The sequence below is a fragment of the Triturus cristatus genome, chromosome 9 (genome assembly GCF_964204655.1).
Source record: "Triturus cristatus chromosome 9, aTriCri1.1, whole genome shotgun sequence".
NCBI classification, from domain to species: domain Eukaryota; kingdom Metazoa; phylum Chordata; class Amphibia; order Caudata; family Salamandridae; genus Triturus; species Triturus cristatus.
This window is the reverse complement of record NC_140592.1, coordinates 454,493,295-454,511,539: the sequence shown is the minus strand read 5'-3', so window position 1 is coordinate 454,511,539 and position 18,245 is coordinate 454,493,295. Positions and strand designations below refer to the sequence as shown.

Below are 18,245 nucleotides of genomic sequence, written 5' to 3'. Positions count from 1 at the left end.
ATTTACAGTCTAGTATTTACCTTGAAATAAGAATGCTTTAACTGATTATTATTATTTTTTTTTTGTGTATCGTGGCTGCCCATTCAAATTTCCGAAACACACAGATTAATTTTTGGATGATGTCTAGGTTGCATGGTTATGGGATCATGGAATGGATGCTTTCACGAAGGAAGAGTGGGATGCTGAATAAAACAAAGATTTAACACTAAAGAAGGTGACTTAGTCCATAAGAGCCATCAAAAGTAGAGTTGAAAGAACTTTGACCCGTCTGGCAGGCAAGAAGTGGGTTAAAGTGCAATGACCTAATGTTGTGTGAGGAGAAAAACTCGTTCCACCCTGAATTCTTAAGACATTTTTGTATAATCTCCGAGTGTTATGAAGGGCATGTAGGGATCATTAAGACTAAGATGAATGTGAAAAGTGTCTACTGGTGGCCTGGTATTGACACCTAATTGGAAAAAGAAGTGAGAGAGTGGGGCATATGCATGTCTGCAGATAGAACTCTTAAGACTTTAATGCCTGACTTTGTGTCCTGGATTCCTGTGGGAGTATGTTGATGTGGATATTATGAGACCTGCGGGAAGTTCAGGAAAGTACATAATTTCTATTATGGACATGTTTTCTAAGTGGTCTATTTTGAAAATCATTAGGAAATTAGACACCAACACTGTGAAACATTTTGATGAGATTTTCCTAAATTAAGCTACTCCCGCTACTATTAGTGACAATGGTGTGCAATTTACTTCAGATTTGATTAAACAGTATTTGAGCAAGTATGGAATTCTACATAGAATAACCTTGTTGTACAATCCCAGTGGAAATGGTATGGTGGAGCGATACATGAGGGTATTGAAAGGGGTAATTCAATTGGTATGCAGAAACAATATTCCAGGGAAATACAAGTTTTTAAAACTGTATGGTCATACGGAGGTTGAGGCAACAAAGTTTTCTCCATTTTAACTTATGAAGAGAAGGAAGCCCAGATCGAAATAGAATCCTGAATGGTTAAACATTCTAGGTAATGTAAGTTGGTCATCTTTAGAAGTCATTAACAATCTTTTGCAACAAAATGACTAATATAAAAAATATTATGATGCAAAGTACAAAACATGCTGATCTTAAGGTAGGATATATATATATATAATTGTTTTTTCTTTTTTTAACCTCAACATATTATTGAGGTGATGAAAAATTTCACAGACTAGAAAATGAGAAATGCTGGAATCTTAAGAGTGGCACTGTTAAGACAAGTTAACAAAGGGAGCAACAAATGGGTAAAGTTAGAGCCTGATTAAGGATAGCATGCGAATCAGGAAAGTTTGGAGGGGGCTGGTGGTAAAACTAATGATATAGTCACAGGACACAGTGCAGATGAAATTACCGGAAAGGATTAGAAAACGAAGGAGGTAGTTTCTGAAGGCAGTATATTTGAGAATACTGGGAAAAAGAGTGAATATGCTAGTAAAAGATCGAGAAGCGATCTGTTGCACTGGATGATTACATGTGTGATTTAATTCCTGTGTTTGTATAGGTATTCAAAATACTTTATCATTTTCACGAAGATAAGTAATGTTAAAATAGTACATGCAACCTTTAATTGTATGTTTAATGTTATTTAATTATTTTTGGGGGTTATTTTTCCATTGTGGGCTGGGGGAGGTGTGTAGTGTTGGGTACTTGCAGAACTGTGAGGGGTCATGTGACACCTTGTAGAATGTTCAGGGTCACAATGCAGGTATCCTAGGAGACGTGGGTCCACGCCTTGGGGGGGGGGGGGTGCGCAGTTGAGGTGCCCAGCAGCCAGTCCTACTACATGCTTAGTCCCTAATAAAGAATTATTACTTACTTCAGTGTAGCGTTTCCATTACAACTATCTATGGAGATAAGCTACAGCTTTTTACAAACCACGGCCTTGGGTATGGTTGATGAGTCAGGTTCCTCATCCATCTCTTCATCAGGCACCGGAGATGAAGGGAGACCGGGTAAATGAGGACTCAAGCCTTTTTACAATAATTCTCACGCAAGAAATTCAGTATTCAAATATCACTTAGCCATCTGAAAACAAACAGTGGAAAGCATGATATTTATAAAAGCACATTTAATTAAAGGTGGGTGTGTACTTTTTATTGCTGGTTGTGTGCTGTGGATTACAACCTTGCTGTGGAAGTAAGAAAACTGCAGAGTGAATGTGCCACTAAAGGGTCTGGAATCTGTGTCCTATGAGGAGTATTGTTTTAGGTAAGGTACGCTTTGGTTGTGCTTGTAATATATTGGTGTCTGCACATGTACAACTAGAAAAACAACTTCACCACTCAACGTCTTCAAACCTTGGTTTTTAATAAATTTGGGGGTATTTTACTGTGTATTTGCCAACCATAAAACGATAATTAAAAACAATTATATTTACTGTCTCATCTTAGAGTTGGAAACCGGTTAAGCAATTGAGCTTATTTCTTAAAGAAGAGATCTGTAGCTGGGCTTCTCGTACTAATGAAGAACAGGATAGACAAAGATGATGAGGCCGAGATCCAGGCACTAATGGAACGTTGGGGACTATGTAAGCCATCAGTGGTGTTGAACCTTTTTTCCAATCTGGGTTTTACATTTTATAATTTGAGCGTCATTGTGGAAAGTAAATTTTGCCTCCGAATTAGACTGCCTTAGATTAATTTAATTTAATTTAATTTCATTTAAATCTTTATTTCGATGCATTGGCATCATAAAAGATACAATAAAAACATTCATTTCTCTTACAATTTGACACTTCCTAACATAAAAAAGGGATAACAGGATTAATTAACCTAACCTATTTCTATGTGTATTCATTGCGTCCGGGTACACAGTATCTAATTACAAGATTCTTTAACAAACACGATTTACCTGGGCGAAAATTATACAACAATTAATAATACAATTAATAATAAATACAATTTAAGAACTATTAAAGAATAGTTAAATCACTAACCGCTAGGACATAATTTTTAAAAGGTTATACCAAATTTAAAAAAAAAAAAAAGTTTAAAACTTTTGAATAATCCTCCAGGTTGGATAATTAGACATGCGATTTGAGTACATGATCATCCTAATCATTTTAAGATATTTGATGAACAATAGTTGTGCATTTATATTAAAAATGTAGGCCCAACTTTATTCTAATGAAGTTAACAGCAAGAAGAAATCTACTGACTCCAAAAACTATCACCTGGCTGGTGTCAGTCTTTAGAATTCTGCCAGCCTCCTTGTAGGATCTCGAACCAATTTTAAGACAAAGTGGCACTATCCACTTTTTCCTTGGTATTACATAGCAAAGAAAAGTATATGTAAATCATCTTCCTTTGTATCATGAGTGCATGAAGTACAAAGATCACTACTTAACTTCGCCCAGCTTTTTTCAAGCGCCTTGGTTCTAAGTGTACCATATCTAAATTTTAGGTACAGAGTTTTTGATAACAGCGGATGGATCTCATCTAAAAAAGATTCAAAAAGTGCTACATCTTTAAACAATAAAAAATTATCAGTCAATGGACCATGGGTTTTTATGTACACTGACTCGTAGCTCACATATGACCAAAATGATAATTTAACAATTTTCCTAGAGCACGAGTTCATAGCCTCAGGATCATTCCAAAAATGGGCTAATCCAATCATGCCTAGCCAAGTTTTAACGTGCTTGAACCAATAAACTTTATTGCAGCTATCGAGATCCATAACTTCTTTCAAGCCTTTCTTGTAGTCGAGTAATTCTGGAGTCGTCCACAGTCTGACCCACAGCAATAATGGTCTTAATATTGCGTGTTGATCTGTTCGTTTCATGTTTAGATCCAGAAGGAGGGGTGTCAATGGGGTATTAGTAGATAATTTTAACAACCCCCTGAAGAACTTGTTCTCAAGGCTTTCAAATGTACTTCTACATGCGGGTCCCCATAATTCTGCCCCATATAGTACCGCTAATTGTTCCTTGTACTTGAAGATCTCTAGGGCAGGGGTTACTGCCTTGTTCAAGCATTTATTATGTCTTTTAAGGATTGGGAGACCGTTTTGTTTAAAGACTATCTTAGTCCTTTCTAGCTGTGATCTCCATGCTAAAGATGAATCTATAGATACACCTAAGTAAATAACATTCTGCACATAATCAAGCTTCTGTCCATTTAACATTACATTTTTCCTAAAATGTTTATGCGGGCTCAGGGCCATGTATTTCGTTTTTTTAGTATTAATTTCTAAACCTTTCGAGATACAATAGGACTGAAACCTTTCCAGTAGGTTTTGAAGGCCCCGTGGTGTTTGGGAAATGAGGATGGTATCGTCCGCAAAAGGAGGGACGAGACCCGTTCGCCCCCCAGTCTTGGTGAATCATTATCACTGCACTCCATGTAAGACGGAATGTCGTTAACAAACAGGGAGAATAAAGTCGGGGCCAGTACACACCTCTGGCGTACTCCCCTCTTTATCGGAATAGCTTTTGTAAGTTCCCCAGTTGGACCCCACCTAACCTTGGCATAGTTGTCCGTATGTAGCCCCATGACCAATTTTAATAAATCTACTGGAAGTCCCTGAGTTTTCAATGATTCTCACAAAAGTTCCCGGGGGATGAGGTCAAATGCCGCCCGTAAATCAACAAATGCCACATACAAGTGGCCTTTGCGAAGGGTGACATATTTCCAATACAAACAACAAAGCCTTAGGACTTGGTCAATGGTTCCTGTTTTTGCTCTGAACCCGGCTTGGTATTTTGTTAAAATTGATTCATCTTCCAACCATGTATTAATGCGATTTAATATATGCCTAGCATACATTTTTTGGGTTATATATAAAAGGCTTATAGGGCGGTAGTTAGTAGGATTGCTTCTATCGCCCTTTTTAAAAATAGTAATAATTTCCGCTCCATTCCATGTGTCCGGAATTGTTTCCCCAGCCGCAATAGTATTACACAAATGATTAAAGTATGGTACCCAGATATCCAATACATGCTTGAATAGGTCGCCTGGTACTTTGTCAAGCCCTGGCGCCTTCCCGTATTTGACTGAATTAATAGCTAATTCTTTTTCCTGTAAGTCAAAAACTATTTGTGTGGGTTCTGCATCTACAAGCGACAAAGCATACTCTTCCTGCACTGCACCTTCGGCCCCTTGAGCGGCATACAAAATCATGAAATGGTCAGTCCAAGTTGCCTCATCAAGAAAAGCCTCTCTTGAGCCCTTCTCCCTTTTGTTACTCTTGGCCACTGTTTCCCAAAATAACTTTTGGTCCTTCATTTTAGCTGCCGTCAGCATGCAGGACCATAATTCCTCGTCCCATAAAAACTTTGCGTTGGCCAGCACCTTATTGTATAATTTCCTACTTTCCTTAACTGCCAGTGGGTTTTTGGTTTTGACCGATTCAATCAAAACAGATTTTGCTATTCGGCATTCTTTATTGAACCATAATTTACCTACAGGCTGTAAGTTCACAACACCCATCCCTTTTTTTGGTCTTTTAGTAATGAGTTCTAATAGTTCATTAACGAACACTTTGTGTAATTTAAGAAATTGACCAGGTTCACTTTTAAAGGGATTATAGGTGTCGAATATGTTGGTAAGGCAGCTATAAATATTTGCCACTAACTCCTCTTGTTCTAGGATATATGCCCATTTAACAGACCGTCGATTGTTGCTTAATATAACATTATCTGGGGCTGCTTGGTATCCTCCCTCTTTAGCTTCCAACCCCATTATTAAACTCTTTACAAAACTAATTTCAAGAGGACGATGATCAGTGTCAGATCTTACTTTGACCGACAGGTCTTTTGTATATGGCCACAAATCCGAGGAAACAATAACATAGTCAATTATACTTTGACAATTGCGTCTCAAAAAAGTAGGTGCCTTGGGGCTATCAGATGGTAAACGCCCATTGCATGCCCTCAGTCCATGGCTTGCCAATACCCTTGTGATTTGAAAAGCTAAGGTAGTACCAGCAACCACCCCATTACTAGATAAGGATGGTATACCATTAGCATTATCTTCATCCTCCTACAAATTGTTCATTCCTACAATGGGCTCAAAACTGCAGTTCATGTCCCCACATATAATCGTGCTTGTTTCCGGGTCCAGAGTATCCAGAATTGACTCTAGTTTGTCAATACATAGTGACCCCTTATAAGATGGGCACGGTCTATTATATACGTTAAAAAGATGGATCACCCGTTTATCAACTGTAACCAATTCCAGTCCAAGTATATTTAATGAGTCAATTCTTAGTTGCTGGATGGTTATATTTATAGACACACTAACCCATATCAACCCTCCTGAAGGACGGCCTCTTACTGATGGAACTGCATCCAACTGATAAGTTCTATACCCAACTCTGTGCATGGATTTCGTAGCCCATGTTTCTTGTAAAACACAGATATCAAAAGAATTTATATAATGGTTCCAATCAGGGTCACTTATTTTTGAGCCCACTCCTGCAACATTCCATGAAACAACCTTAGCTAAAGAGGGGCCATGATTTAAGCTGCTGCTAACGGCTGGTGAGGTTTTACTTGGCTTCCTAAGTGCTCCTGGCCTGGTACAGTTCTGTTCACTCAGCTCTAGTTGGTCTATTCGGTCGACTCCTAATATTGGCCCTGGAACTTCCTTAGGTTCTTTTATAAATATGGTATTTTCCCCCTGTATACCGGGCGACAGCAATCGAGGCGAGCTATCATGATGATCAGATGACCTGGGTAGACTGGTAACAGACATGACCGAAATGACCGGTGAGACGGATGGGTTGAAAATAAATGTATGTTCCTCCCCATGTACTGTGAGTCAATCAACGGCCTCCAATCCACTGAACCTATTGTAACAGGGGATGAAGGGTTGAACAAACTGCGGGCCCATCCATTCTCCACGGTGCTGTATACTACCGTATTTAGGCCTCCCGGCCCTACGTTGTATTACAGTCCAGCCGTCATCCCCCCCCCCCCCCCACTTCCCAACTATTAGAATTTGAGTCCCTATACAACTCCCGCCCAATTCCACCCCTAGCTTGATTTGTGTCCCTGGTCCAGCTCCATCTATTATCAAGCTGTTCCATTGGCGTATAAAAATAAGCCAGGGGTCTTGCCACAATCGATGAACCGTTTTTTCTAGGCACCCCCGAGCAAATATGTCCCACTGACCGAGGGTCTTCAAATGATACGACCACACAGTCCCCTTGTGTTCTTTTTCTATTGTAGCCTACCCAGGGGGCCCTCTCTACCATTAAGATGTTACTTCTTGTTGTTGGTGGTAATGGGTGATTAGTATTTAGCCAATGTGACACTTTGTTTCTGAGCGCCTCATATGGTTCTATTGTTGAAGGGCCTAGTTCCAGAACCCCAGTTAGGATAACTACGTAATCACATGCTTCTGGGGGTAGATTAATATTCCTACGTTTTTCTGTATGCAATTTATCATCATTATGTGTAGGTATACTGTAGAGAGCCGTTTTTTTTTACTACTGTTCCATGTGCCAGAGGAGACTTTGCACTGGTTTTACCTACATCAGTATTGGTAAAGTTAGAGTTAGATGTAGGGGCCTTAAATGCTGAATTCCTGCCTTTTTCCATTTCATTATCAGGTGTTTTTAATACCTGCACTTTACTAGTAGGGACTGGTACCTGAATTACCTTTTTTAACTGGGTAGTATGGTCATTTTTTATCTCTTTCTTCAATTCTATAAGTTGTTTTTCTATCCCATCTAATCTTACTTCTATAGGAGTGAGTAGGGTCTTAAATATTTTGTCAAGGATGGTATAAGTAGATCTTCATTCCCTATACTTATACCTGTACTATCAGCTGTTGGGCTATCTGATAAAATATCAGCTAGGGAATTGTCTATAGGAATGTCATCTCTAATATTCAGCGGTAATATTTTGGGGCCAGCCCCTTCTTTCCCAGATTCATGGCCCTGACTTTGCCTTGCCGCTCTTGCATTGACTATATCATTTTTATTACACTTCCCTGTCTCTACAACTTTAGTGGTTTTAATAGAGGGATATTTTTTGTAAATCCGCGTACTTTTTTTTTTGGGTGGGATAGCTCCCCTCCCTTTCCCTCTTAAGATATTATTGCTATCTGCCTGGTTATCTAGCTGTGGGGCTAGCAAGGTGCTTCCTGTGGTTACCAAACCCTGCGACTCAAGAACACTACAGTCTTGAAAATCAGAATGTGCACCGGAAGTGCTATGGACCACCGCATTTATATGTAAGATGTTAGAATTGCTTAGTGTTATCCGAGGTTCGGGCTGGAGTTCGAACTGTAGCAATGTGACCCATGGAGGACCTTTTAGCTAGAGCGAGGTCTTGAGAAACCCTTCTCTCCATGAGGACAATGCCCTGGTCTATTAGTGTGTTCGTACGTACTATAAAATCGTCTAATGTTCCTGATAGTTTTGAGCTACCTGCCACAGCTTTACTACTTCTTGTTTCGCGTGAAGTCATATCAATATGATCTAAATAACAAATACACGAAATACAAAAGAGAGTTTTGGATCTTTTGAACTAACAGGTATGCCAATAACAGTAGTAGCAATGGAATCCCTTTTAGAAGAATGACAGTGGTACACCAATATCTAGTGTCCTGTAAACAATTCTTTCCACATCTAAATATAGGCACTAATGTAAAGCAGTCCTATATTAAATACAAAATATTAAAATAAGTTTGCTTACAATGTCCGATGATCATGTGATGGAACAACCAGAGTCCCTGGCCCAGTCCAGTCTCCTCGGGCCTCTGAGGGCCTAAGAGGGCCCGCCCTGTGCCCGGGGTTAGCCCGGCGTGTCCCGCGGTACGCGTTTCCGGTGCAGATTTAAAGCACCTGGTCTGCTCTGGGCGTTGCCGGCGATGTTCAAGGTGCCCCACTGCCTTATGGGAGATGTAGTCCAGTTTGAAATGACTACTCGCTGGTCCCGGTGCGAACGTTTCCCGCGAAGCGGGAAACGCGAGGAGTAGCTGCTTGTGGCGTCCGGTGGGGTTTTTAGATTCGGCCCCTGTTCCAAAGTCCTGCTTTGGCCACTGCTTCCACGATGTGTCACGGCAAAAAGAGAAGGTTTCCCAAAGGTTGTTCCTCCGGTGCAGATTTAAAGCACCTGGTCTGCTCTGGGCGTTGCCGGCGATGTTCAAGGTGCCCCACTGCCTTATGGGAGATGTAGTCCAGTTTGAAATGACTACTCGCTGGTCCTGCTGTGAGCGTATCCCGCGAAGCGGGAAACGCGAGGAGTAGCTGCTTGTGGCGTCTGGTGGGGTTTTTAGATTAGGCCCCTGTTCCAAAGTCCTGCTTTGGCCACTGCTTCCACGATGTGTCACGGCAAAAAGAGAAGGTTTCCCAAAGGTTGTTCCTCCGGTGCAGATTAAGCACCTGGTCTGCTCTGGGCGTTGCCGGCGATGTTCAAGGTGCCCCACTGCCTTATGGGAGATGTAGTCCAGTTTGAAATGACTACTCGCTGGTCCTGCTGTGAGCGTATCCCGCGAAGCGGGAAATGCGAGGAGTAGCTGCTTGTGGCGTCCGGTGGGGTTTTTAGATTCGGCCCCTGTTCCAAAGTCCTGCTTTGGCCACTGCTTCCACGATGTGTCACGGCAAAAAGAGAAGGTTTAATTAAACAGCTATTGTCCTGGCTCTTATTCCTCTAACTAAAGCCTGTAACGCTTAACCTCTGCCTTTTGACACATGGTGTCTCATTTTGATGTCAAGGGATCTATTTGTACGGCACAGAAAGCCACCTCTGAAAAAGACTCTCAAATTGAAGTGTGGAATGCTCCGTGCTTAATTTGTGGGAGAAGGAGAGCCAGTGTCTGAAGCTCTGATCAGAGGTCCGCGGCCGGTGCAATTAAACGCTGGTGTGTCGAATGCCAAGTATGGTAGTTTTAAACCCACCTCATGTTTCTTTAATCCACTACCAGATACTCCAATTTTCTGTCCTCACTCTTGCAGGTTCCTGCTTCTTCCCATTGTGAGGGTTTTGCTGCCTTTCTCTTCCTCTGTGTTTCCGATCTGTGTGTATGTCCCTCTCTTGCTCTTGTTCCGTATCTGATGTGGAAAAATAAATGCTGGTGCCCTCCACCGGCATTTACGGGCATAAATTAAGCATGGAGGAGCCTCTGAGGGGAAACTAGTGCTGCTGATCACTGTGCCACTGATCCTGCAGCCTGCGAAGGACATTGAAGTGGGGAAGAGGCCCCTGGGGCCCTGGAGAGCGGCGTGGTTCCTCACACTGGGGATTTGAGGACAGAGCGTGGTGAGCTCTAACACTGGGCAGGGACACCACCATTTTGGACTCGGGCCTATGAGCCTAGACTGCTGCTGACTATCAACTCGGCGGAAGCGATTACAGTGCGGGACTTGGGCTGGCATCGAGCGTCCAGAGGTGGTGCTGGCATATTGGGAGGCACATAATCGATTGCCCTTGGGAGCGGTTGACTGTGCTTGATCGTTTTCCGTGCATTGGGAGAGCGCCCAGGAGTGGAAAGGTAACTAATATGCTTCATCCTCACGACCAATGCACGGAGAGGTTCTGGTTGAACGCCAAGAAGAAAAGTTGGGGTAATTCTGAAAGAGATCGTGTCAAAATTAACAGTGTTCGAACACAGGAAACGTATTTAAAAATGAGAGATAGTGTTATGGTCGAATCAAAGAAAAGGGGAAAGAATATGGTCAGGTATATGCAAGGAGGGATTAGGAGCAGGATGAAAGTTAAGAAGGGGGGAGTGTTGAGGATCGTATTACAAAGAATATTGGGGAAAGCATGGGAAAGTAGCTTGTTGTGCATGTTCAGAGCCACCATGGGGTTAATAGTGGGGAACATACCAGTTAAGAAAGATATTGTTTAAGGTAAATCTGGTTGCTCATTAGTACTGTGGGAGGGAGTTAGAGCGAGTTTACAACAGAGGGTTGATAGGTAATATGGCATTTTGAAAAACGTGCAAGTGAATGTCAGTTTAAAGCATGATTTACTTGCGTGTTTTTTATATATATGGTAATGGTTATTTTTGTTTCTATTGTTATTTCCAGTGACCCCTGAAGTAGGGACCTGTGCCCTGATTGTTTTGGTGTAGGGAAGCTCTACAGTCAGAATGTAAAGTCTTGTCTCTGATCTCACATGTGTTTTTGGGCATTTTTTTGTGGGTGAGGGGCGGCGGTGAAGTGGTAGGGGCTGCTGGAGCACAGCCACATGTCGAACAATGTAGTCAACTGTGCAATCCCTAAACGATTATCAAATTTATATTTAAAGTGAATACCAGACAAAAGTGAATTCTTCCTTTACAAGAATCAAGTCTATAGATCCCAATAAAGTTTCTTGCCGGTTACCGTTCTGGTTTAAATACTCAAAATTGGTATTTGCATTGATTTTATGCTTTCTCTGGCATAGCCCATTACAGCAAGTAGGAGGAGTTGGTTTCTTGTGCTTTAAGGGAGCAGAGACGTGAGAGTAGGGCTTTCACAGATTCGGTGAATGACCAAGAAAATGCTCAGCATACTTGTGAGGCAATACGTGAAGAATTAATCCACTGAGTGACTGTGATCTAGTGGAGATGCCTCTGAAATGAGTGGGTGAGTGACTTCTAATGTTGAATATCATGGGTGACAGACTGCAGGATAAAAATGTTTTTTAAAAAGGTACATGTTCTACTGGTGCACTTAATAAAATATCTCCGTCGTCGTCTGGAGGTCGAACTAAGGGAAAAGCAAACTCTAGCCACCCGTATAAATATAATGGTGTGATTTTTTTTTTTTGATTTTTTTTTCCTTCAACTGCTGGGCAACATCTACTCCTGTTTCTGTTTTGTGATTGCCAGAGTGACTTGTTTGCCCATTACCTGCACTATAATTTAAGCTTCTCTTCCTCTCTTGTCTTTGTGCAGTTATCACATGCAAGCCTGTGTCTTTTGAACATGTAAACAGATAGTGTTTACACTGGCCAAGTCATTGCTTGTTCCCAGGCTTGTCTACCCCGCCCCTCCGCCTTCCCCCTGCATAATAATCGTCACCGTAGACACCGGGGCATGACATTGCTTCTAGAAACCATGAGAGCAGAGTTAATTAAATGTTTTGATCGTTCCAAGTGCAAAGCATGCTGATGGTGTTTCAGAAAGGTGAAGGAGATCCAAGTTTCGATTTTCTGTCGATGAATGCCATTTCACTGATTGTTAGTCATCTGCATTTTTTATTTACAGGTTTTACAGAAAAGCCCTTCAAGATCAGAAAATATATATCTAATGTTGTCCTTCCTCCGTGCCCTCTCTACTTTTGTCCACCGGTCCCTCCCTGCAGTTCCTGTACTCGCCCACCCCAGCCCTCCTTATGCTCTCACTCCATTTCTGTCCCGGCTGCATTATCCATTGTACAAGTCCCATTTACGTAAAGTGCTCAGCTGCTTTGTCGCAAGCTTTACGCAGTACTTGTTGTGTACATACACAGTTAGGAAGCTTCTGCTTGGCAAGTCTAAGATTAGCAAAGTGAGCAGCAGGCCTCACGCGTGCCTGCCAAATAAATACCCACCCATGCGCCTCAGAGGACTGTCGTGAAGTACTACTGTTCACTTGGCTGTTGTATGTGACTGAGTGTGGCTCTCAATGAAAGTACGAGCAGTGGGGCCTTTGCTTTGTGGAAAAGTTCACTCCCCAGACAAGACGCTGGCTTAGCTGAAAAAAACTATCACCAGTCACTCCAGTACCGATGCCCACAGATACTTAATTTTCCATTTGACTATTTCTGTGCTGGCAAGAAAAGCAGAAGAGAGAGCATTGCCAGAGGTGCTGCCTAGTTTTCCTGAAAGCACTGTAAGCATATATTCAGGTGTTAACATTTAGAGTTTGATGGGTAGCTATGAGAGTCGTGAGATGCTGTGAACGTTAAGGCTAGTCATGGCGGCCTTAAACTGAAGAACTGGAATTTGCCAGTCATCCTTAGTCTCACCCTCACATGGGGAATGGTGAGGGGTAGTCTGCTTCAGGTGTAAGGAATCGATGACCCCCACCCAGAAATGCCCTAAAACATTTCCCAAGCAAGAGCTGGCGAGTTTAAGGAAATTGGCCTACGGGTGCTGCTATGGGTAGACCGAAAATGCATACTGTGCGAATCAAGTTTGCTATCCGAGGTTAAAGTGAATTTTCTAAAATTACTTTCTGAAGGTATGATCTTACACCAAAGGAAAGAATGTGGGTTTACTGTGAAATGAATATCCGGTGTGATTAGTGAGTATGTGGTTTTTAGGTTTCTAAAAACATAACATGTTGCCTTACAGTTGCCTCATAATGTTTTACGAGTTTTGATACTGTGATTAGAAGCGTTGATTTGAAACCGGGGAGTAACCAGATGAAGTTCCTCTGAAACTATATATATATATATATATATATATATATATATATATTTGATTCAGGTTACTCCAATGATATCTAATTGACCGACATTGGTTTTGACCAGCAAAGAGTGGGCTACTCTTACTATAGACACCAAATCTTCTTCACGTCTTCAAAGAATCCAACATGGCCCTATAGAAAGAAACTTGATTTCACATGAGATAAGGTTCCCTGACTCGCTCTGTTTCCTCTTGCCACACAGACATACATGGTTTTCTTCAGCTTTGCCCTGGTTTATTGCAGTATTGCACCGTGTTTATCACACCTCCTTTTGCTTGAGATGTGTTGCATCTATTGACCACTTTTTCTATAAACATTATATTTTATAATGTCATTTCCATGTCTCCAGCTTCACTTTATCAGCGAATCATGCTTGGTGCATGATGATGCTGAAAGTACCCGCTCAATCATTAGTCCAGAGGTGTTTGAATGTTTGTCATACTTCACCCCAATTTGTCCAGTGTATAATTACGTTCGCAAACCTCTCCTAATAGATATTGTGGTTTTTTCAAAAAGTTGCAGTTTTGTTGTCTTGTCACTGGGGGATGGTTCCTAATTTCGTATGCTTTCCAAGAAAGCCCTTCGAGTACAACGCACATTTCACCAGATGAGGCCTTGTCAGATTTCTCTCTTGAATTTGTTGGGGAATTGGGTAATTCAGTAAAGTTGCCCAACCTGGCTATTGATTGAGAGAGGTGGGGGTGGGGGGTGAATCTGTTCATACATTTCGTTTTCATGGTCTTAATTTATATTTTTCTTACTTGCTTTAAATGTACTTAGGAGAGTGCCTGCTTCATACTATTACATGTATACAATATGATGCCCCTTTAAAATATACATAGAAAGTGAAGCCCGGAGGCACCTGTGATGGCTGCCTTGCTCGGTGCTCCCTGTGCAATCTCATTTCTTAGACCATTGAAACATGTTGAAGGCAGTTACACTGCTCTAGAGGGGCTTTAGTTAATGCTACTTGAATTGAACATTTCTACCAGAGCGCAAGAGACTGAGTAACATAAAGTTCTTGCTCTGGCTTTTGGTATTAAGGCAAGATGGAAACCCCGGGGTGAGTGAGGACACTGAGTCTGAGTGCTTTGTCTGATGGATGCATGCTCTGAATCTGTTGTTGCTGAGTCACCAGAATCTGCACAACTGAGGGAGACTTTCCTTGTTCAGGATGAGGAGGAGCCTTACCTATCCAGTGCCAACTTGTTTTTTACTACCTGTGATATCCTACTGGAAGGAAGAGAAAGATGAGACAATTCATTCCCTGGGGAGCATGAGCACGATTGCTGAATTTGGCTGTGGTTCCTGCTGTAGGAAGGAGGTGAGGCAGGCGATTTGATGGCCATGAAAGGTAAGCAGCCCAAGAACGAAGAGCATGTTTTCTTCACCCCTCAGATGCTCAAATTTGGTGATCATCGGAGGAGGGAGATGGGATTCCCCGAAGGCTGAGTAGTAAAGTGGTCAGAATTAGATGTCGATGGCTTTGGGAGCATAAAGGAACCATTGGGAAAAGTGGAGGCCACAATGACTGCCCTAGATTAAAGGATTGAAGGGGGGTGTGGCTTGCCCCGGATGATGGCGGATGTGCGAGCGAGGAGCTCCGCACCAGACGAACAAATCTCCTGTAAAGCGCGCTAGCTGGGACCGTGCTGAATCGTCCTGCTGCCGCTTGTCTACTCCTGGGGAGCTCAGGAAGAACTGAGACGACTTTGGGGTTCGCTGGCGCCGGGCTTGAGGAGCGGTGCCTGCGGACGAGACTCAAAGAGAGGTGGCCGCTCGGCTGGGCGGAAGAAACGGCCTCGGTGCGACTCGATGTCCTGGCTACGGGGGCCTGGAGAGGCCCGTGACATTTCTGATGGTGGTCGCCAGAGGGTGCGAGAGCGAGCTGAGGGCGCAACCTGCCGACCTGCAATCGGCACTGCTGGGTCGCGACCGGCCTGGTGTCCAGGTGAGCGCCGGTGGGGAAGAGCACGGGTGGAGACATCCTGGAAGGTGGCAGAGCCTCTGAGGGGAAACAAGTGCTGCTGATCACTGTGACACTGATCCTGCAGCCTGCGCAGGACATTGAAGTGGGGAAGAGGCCCCTGGGACCCTGGAGAGCGGCGTGGTTCCTCACACTGGGGATTTGAGGACAGAGCGTGGTGAAGTCTAACACTGGGCAGGGACACCTCCATTTTGGACTCGGGCATATGAGCCTAGACTGCTGCTGACTATCAACTCAGCGGAAGCGATTACAGTGCGGGACTTGGGCTGGCATCGAGCGTCCAGAGGTGGTGCTGGCATATTGGGAGGCACATAATCGATTGCCCTTGGGAGCGGTTGACTGTGCTTGATCGTTTTCCGTGCATTGGGAGAGCGCTCAGGAGTGAAAAGGTAACTAATATGCTTCATCCTCACGACCAATGCATGGAGAGGTTCTGGTTGAACTCCATTTGCAGCCAGACGACTACTGGGACATTGCTGGCTCCTGGCGGTAGGCATACTGTGCTTGGGAGCGTTTTGCTAAGGGTTCGCTGGTGTAGATGGGTGCCCTTTTCCCTGTCTGCTAGTAGAATCAACCCATGCCACTGAGCTCTGAGCTTGTACATACCCGCAGTGGGACTAGTACCCCCTCTGCCACAGACCAACGTGCCACCATGGGTAAATCAAGGACCAAGACTGCTGGGACCGCGCTGGACACGGAGGACAGTGCAGCTGAACAATCGCGCCAGAGCTCGGACGATCCCGTCCAACAACAGCTGAAACGAATTCTAGATGCCATTGCTGACACTAAAGCTACCCTCCACCAGGATAGCAGTACAGTGGCGGTCGGCCTGTGCCTGTTGCACGATGAACATAAGAAGCTATCTGACCGGGTTAAGGAAATGGAGGCCAGTGTAGCCGCTATGATGCCGGCCCAAAAAGCGACAGACCAGCAGCTGAGTGCCCACATGGACAGAGTATGTGTCTTGGAACGGAGGGCAGAAGATGTGGAAGGACGCAACCGGAGGAACAACGTTCGAGTGGTTGGTTTGCCTGAGGGAGCGGAGGGGAGCGACATGGTGGTATATCTTGAAAACTGGTTCATAACTGTTGTTGTCCCGGAGGGGTTATCCACCTTTTATATGCTGGAACGGGCCCACAGAGTGCCTGCTAAGCCGTTTGCTCCGGGTCGTCTGCCGAGACCGGTCGTGGCCCGCCTGCGCCACTTCCGGGACAGGGACTTACTGCTGCAAAGAGCGAGAACGGAGGGTCCCTTCACTGTGGATAATGGCAAAGCTACCCTATTTCCTAACTATACCCTGGAGGTTCAAAGGAGGGGGAGCCTCTTATCTGGAGATTAAGAAAGCCTTGAGGGATGAGGGTCTCTAGTATTCCCTGATGTTCCCGGCCCGCCTGCGCATCGCCCTGGAAGGCACTGCTCACTATTTCAGCTCCCCTGAAGAGGCATGGGACTGGCTAGAAGGATACAAGGGCAGACTGACCGGCGATAAGAACCACGAGGGGCTGAGGCTGAGGATCAAGACCCCCAGGGAACGTCTACGACGTAGAACTCGGAGGAGAGTCCAGAGACAGCCTTCCCTGACACAAGCGGCGAAGGAACGAGTGGCGGCACTATAGGCAGTAGCATCGCTGTCGCAGAACCGGAGCCCACCTCCAACAGACAAAGCTGTGTCATCTAAGGAGTCAGCAGCCAATGATTCGGACACGTCACTTAGTAGCAGTGTGAAATTACCTGTGATAACGCCTCAGAGTGTGGATGATATAGTGGGATTGTAATGTTTTAATGTTATGGTTATGTAGTTCTGTGAATTTTGCGGCTTTTCTGACTACGGAGACCTGGCGCTAGCTTATGCTGAGCACGGCTGGTGCACTGCGAGCTGGGCATCTGTCCCTAGTCAGCTGTGCCCACTTTTACCTCTGAACTAGTCGGAGGTTTCTTTGTAGTTTAACATAGTTTGGATGGGAGCTTGTTTGCTAGTAACTGTCCTTGGGAGGGAGTGTTGGGATTCTTATGAGGGGACCTCAGTGTGGCACGGCTAGTAGATTACTTGGGTAGTGGGCATAGGTACTGTAATGGGATCGCTGATGGAATTGAAAGGCATATCGTGGAATGTCAGGGGCATGCATACCATGGAGCCCGCCACAGGTTACACGCTTACTTAGTGCGCAGGGGGATCCAAATTGCCTTCCTTCAGGAAACACATATCACGGGACGTGAGGGGCTTGCACTGCAGCGCAGATGGAGGGGACAGGTCTACCACACAGCTTATTCTGCATTTGCGCGTGGGGTATTGGTGTGGATTCAGGCAGGGGTCCCCTTCCAGCTGGTACATTGACTCACAGACCCGGGGGTTAGGTATGTGATGGTCATGGGCAGACTCAATGGCAGGGACATTGCGCTGGGTAGTGTGTATGCACCCAATATGGACCAACCGAATTTCTTCACTTGGTTGTCTAGGAAATTGGCGCCCTATCTGACTGGCACGGTAATGATGGACGGGGACTTTAACTCAGTCACTGATGTTTTTATGGATAGGTCACACCCACCTCTCCCTACTGCCCCTATACATAAGCTCTCTAAAGCCAGGAGGGATTGGCAGACTCGCTGGGGGTTGGTGGACACGTGGAGGACTCATCACCCTGCTGACCGCGATTATTCCTTCTTTTCATCACTTCATGAACTCCATGTTAGACTGGATGCTATACTATGTTACCCAGACCGCACGCTGCAGTCAAACATAGCGAGTACCTCACCAGGACATTATCGGACCATAACCCTCTATTGCTACGGGTGCAGTGGGACCAGGCGTGCCCCGCGATCCCAAGTTGGCAGCTAAATCCAGAGCTCTTAGAGGATCCAGTCTTCCGGGAGGCGGTGGGGACGGGGGATCACTCAGT

At 44.3% G+C, this 18,245-nt stretch overlaps 1 protein-coding gene across 3 annotated transcripts in view; it reads left to right on the top strand.

The window, feature by feature from the left end:
• AKT2 (AKT serine/threonine kinase 2) overlaps positions 1–18,245 on the top strand; it is a 686,003-nt gene that overhangs the window by 122,575 nt on the left and 545,183 nt on the right. Inside the window, exon 1 of one of the 3 annotated variants that reach the window (XM_085625348.1) lies at positions 2,455–2,557. The exons of the other annotated variants lie outside the window; for them this stretch is intronic. The gene's annotated coding sequence lies outside the window, so the exon portion shown is untranslated. Of the gene's footprint in view, positions 1–2,454; positions 2,558–18,245 lie in introns of those variants that run through there. 3 annotated transcript variants of the gene reach the window in all.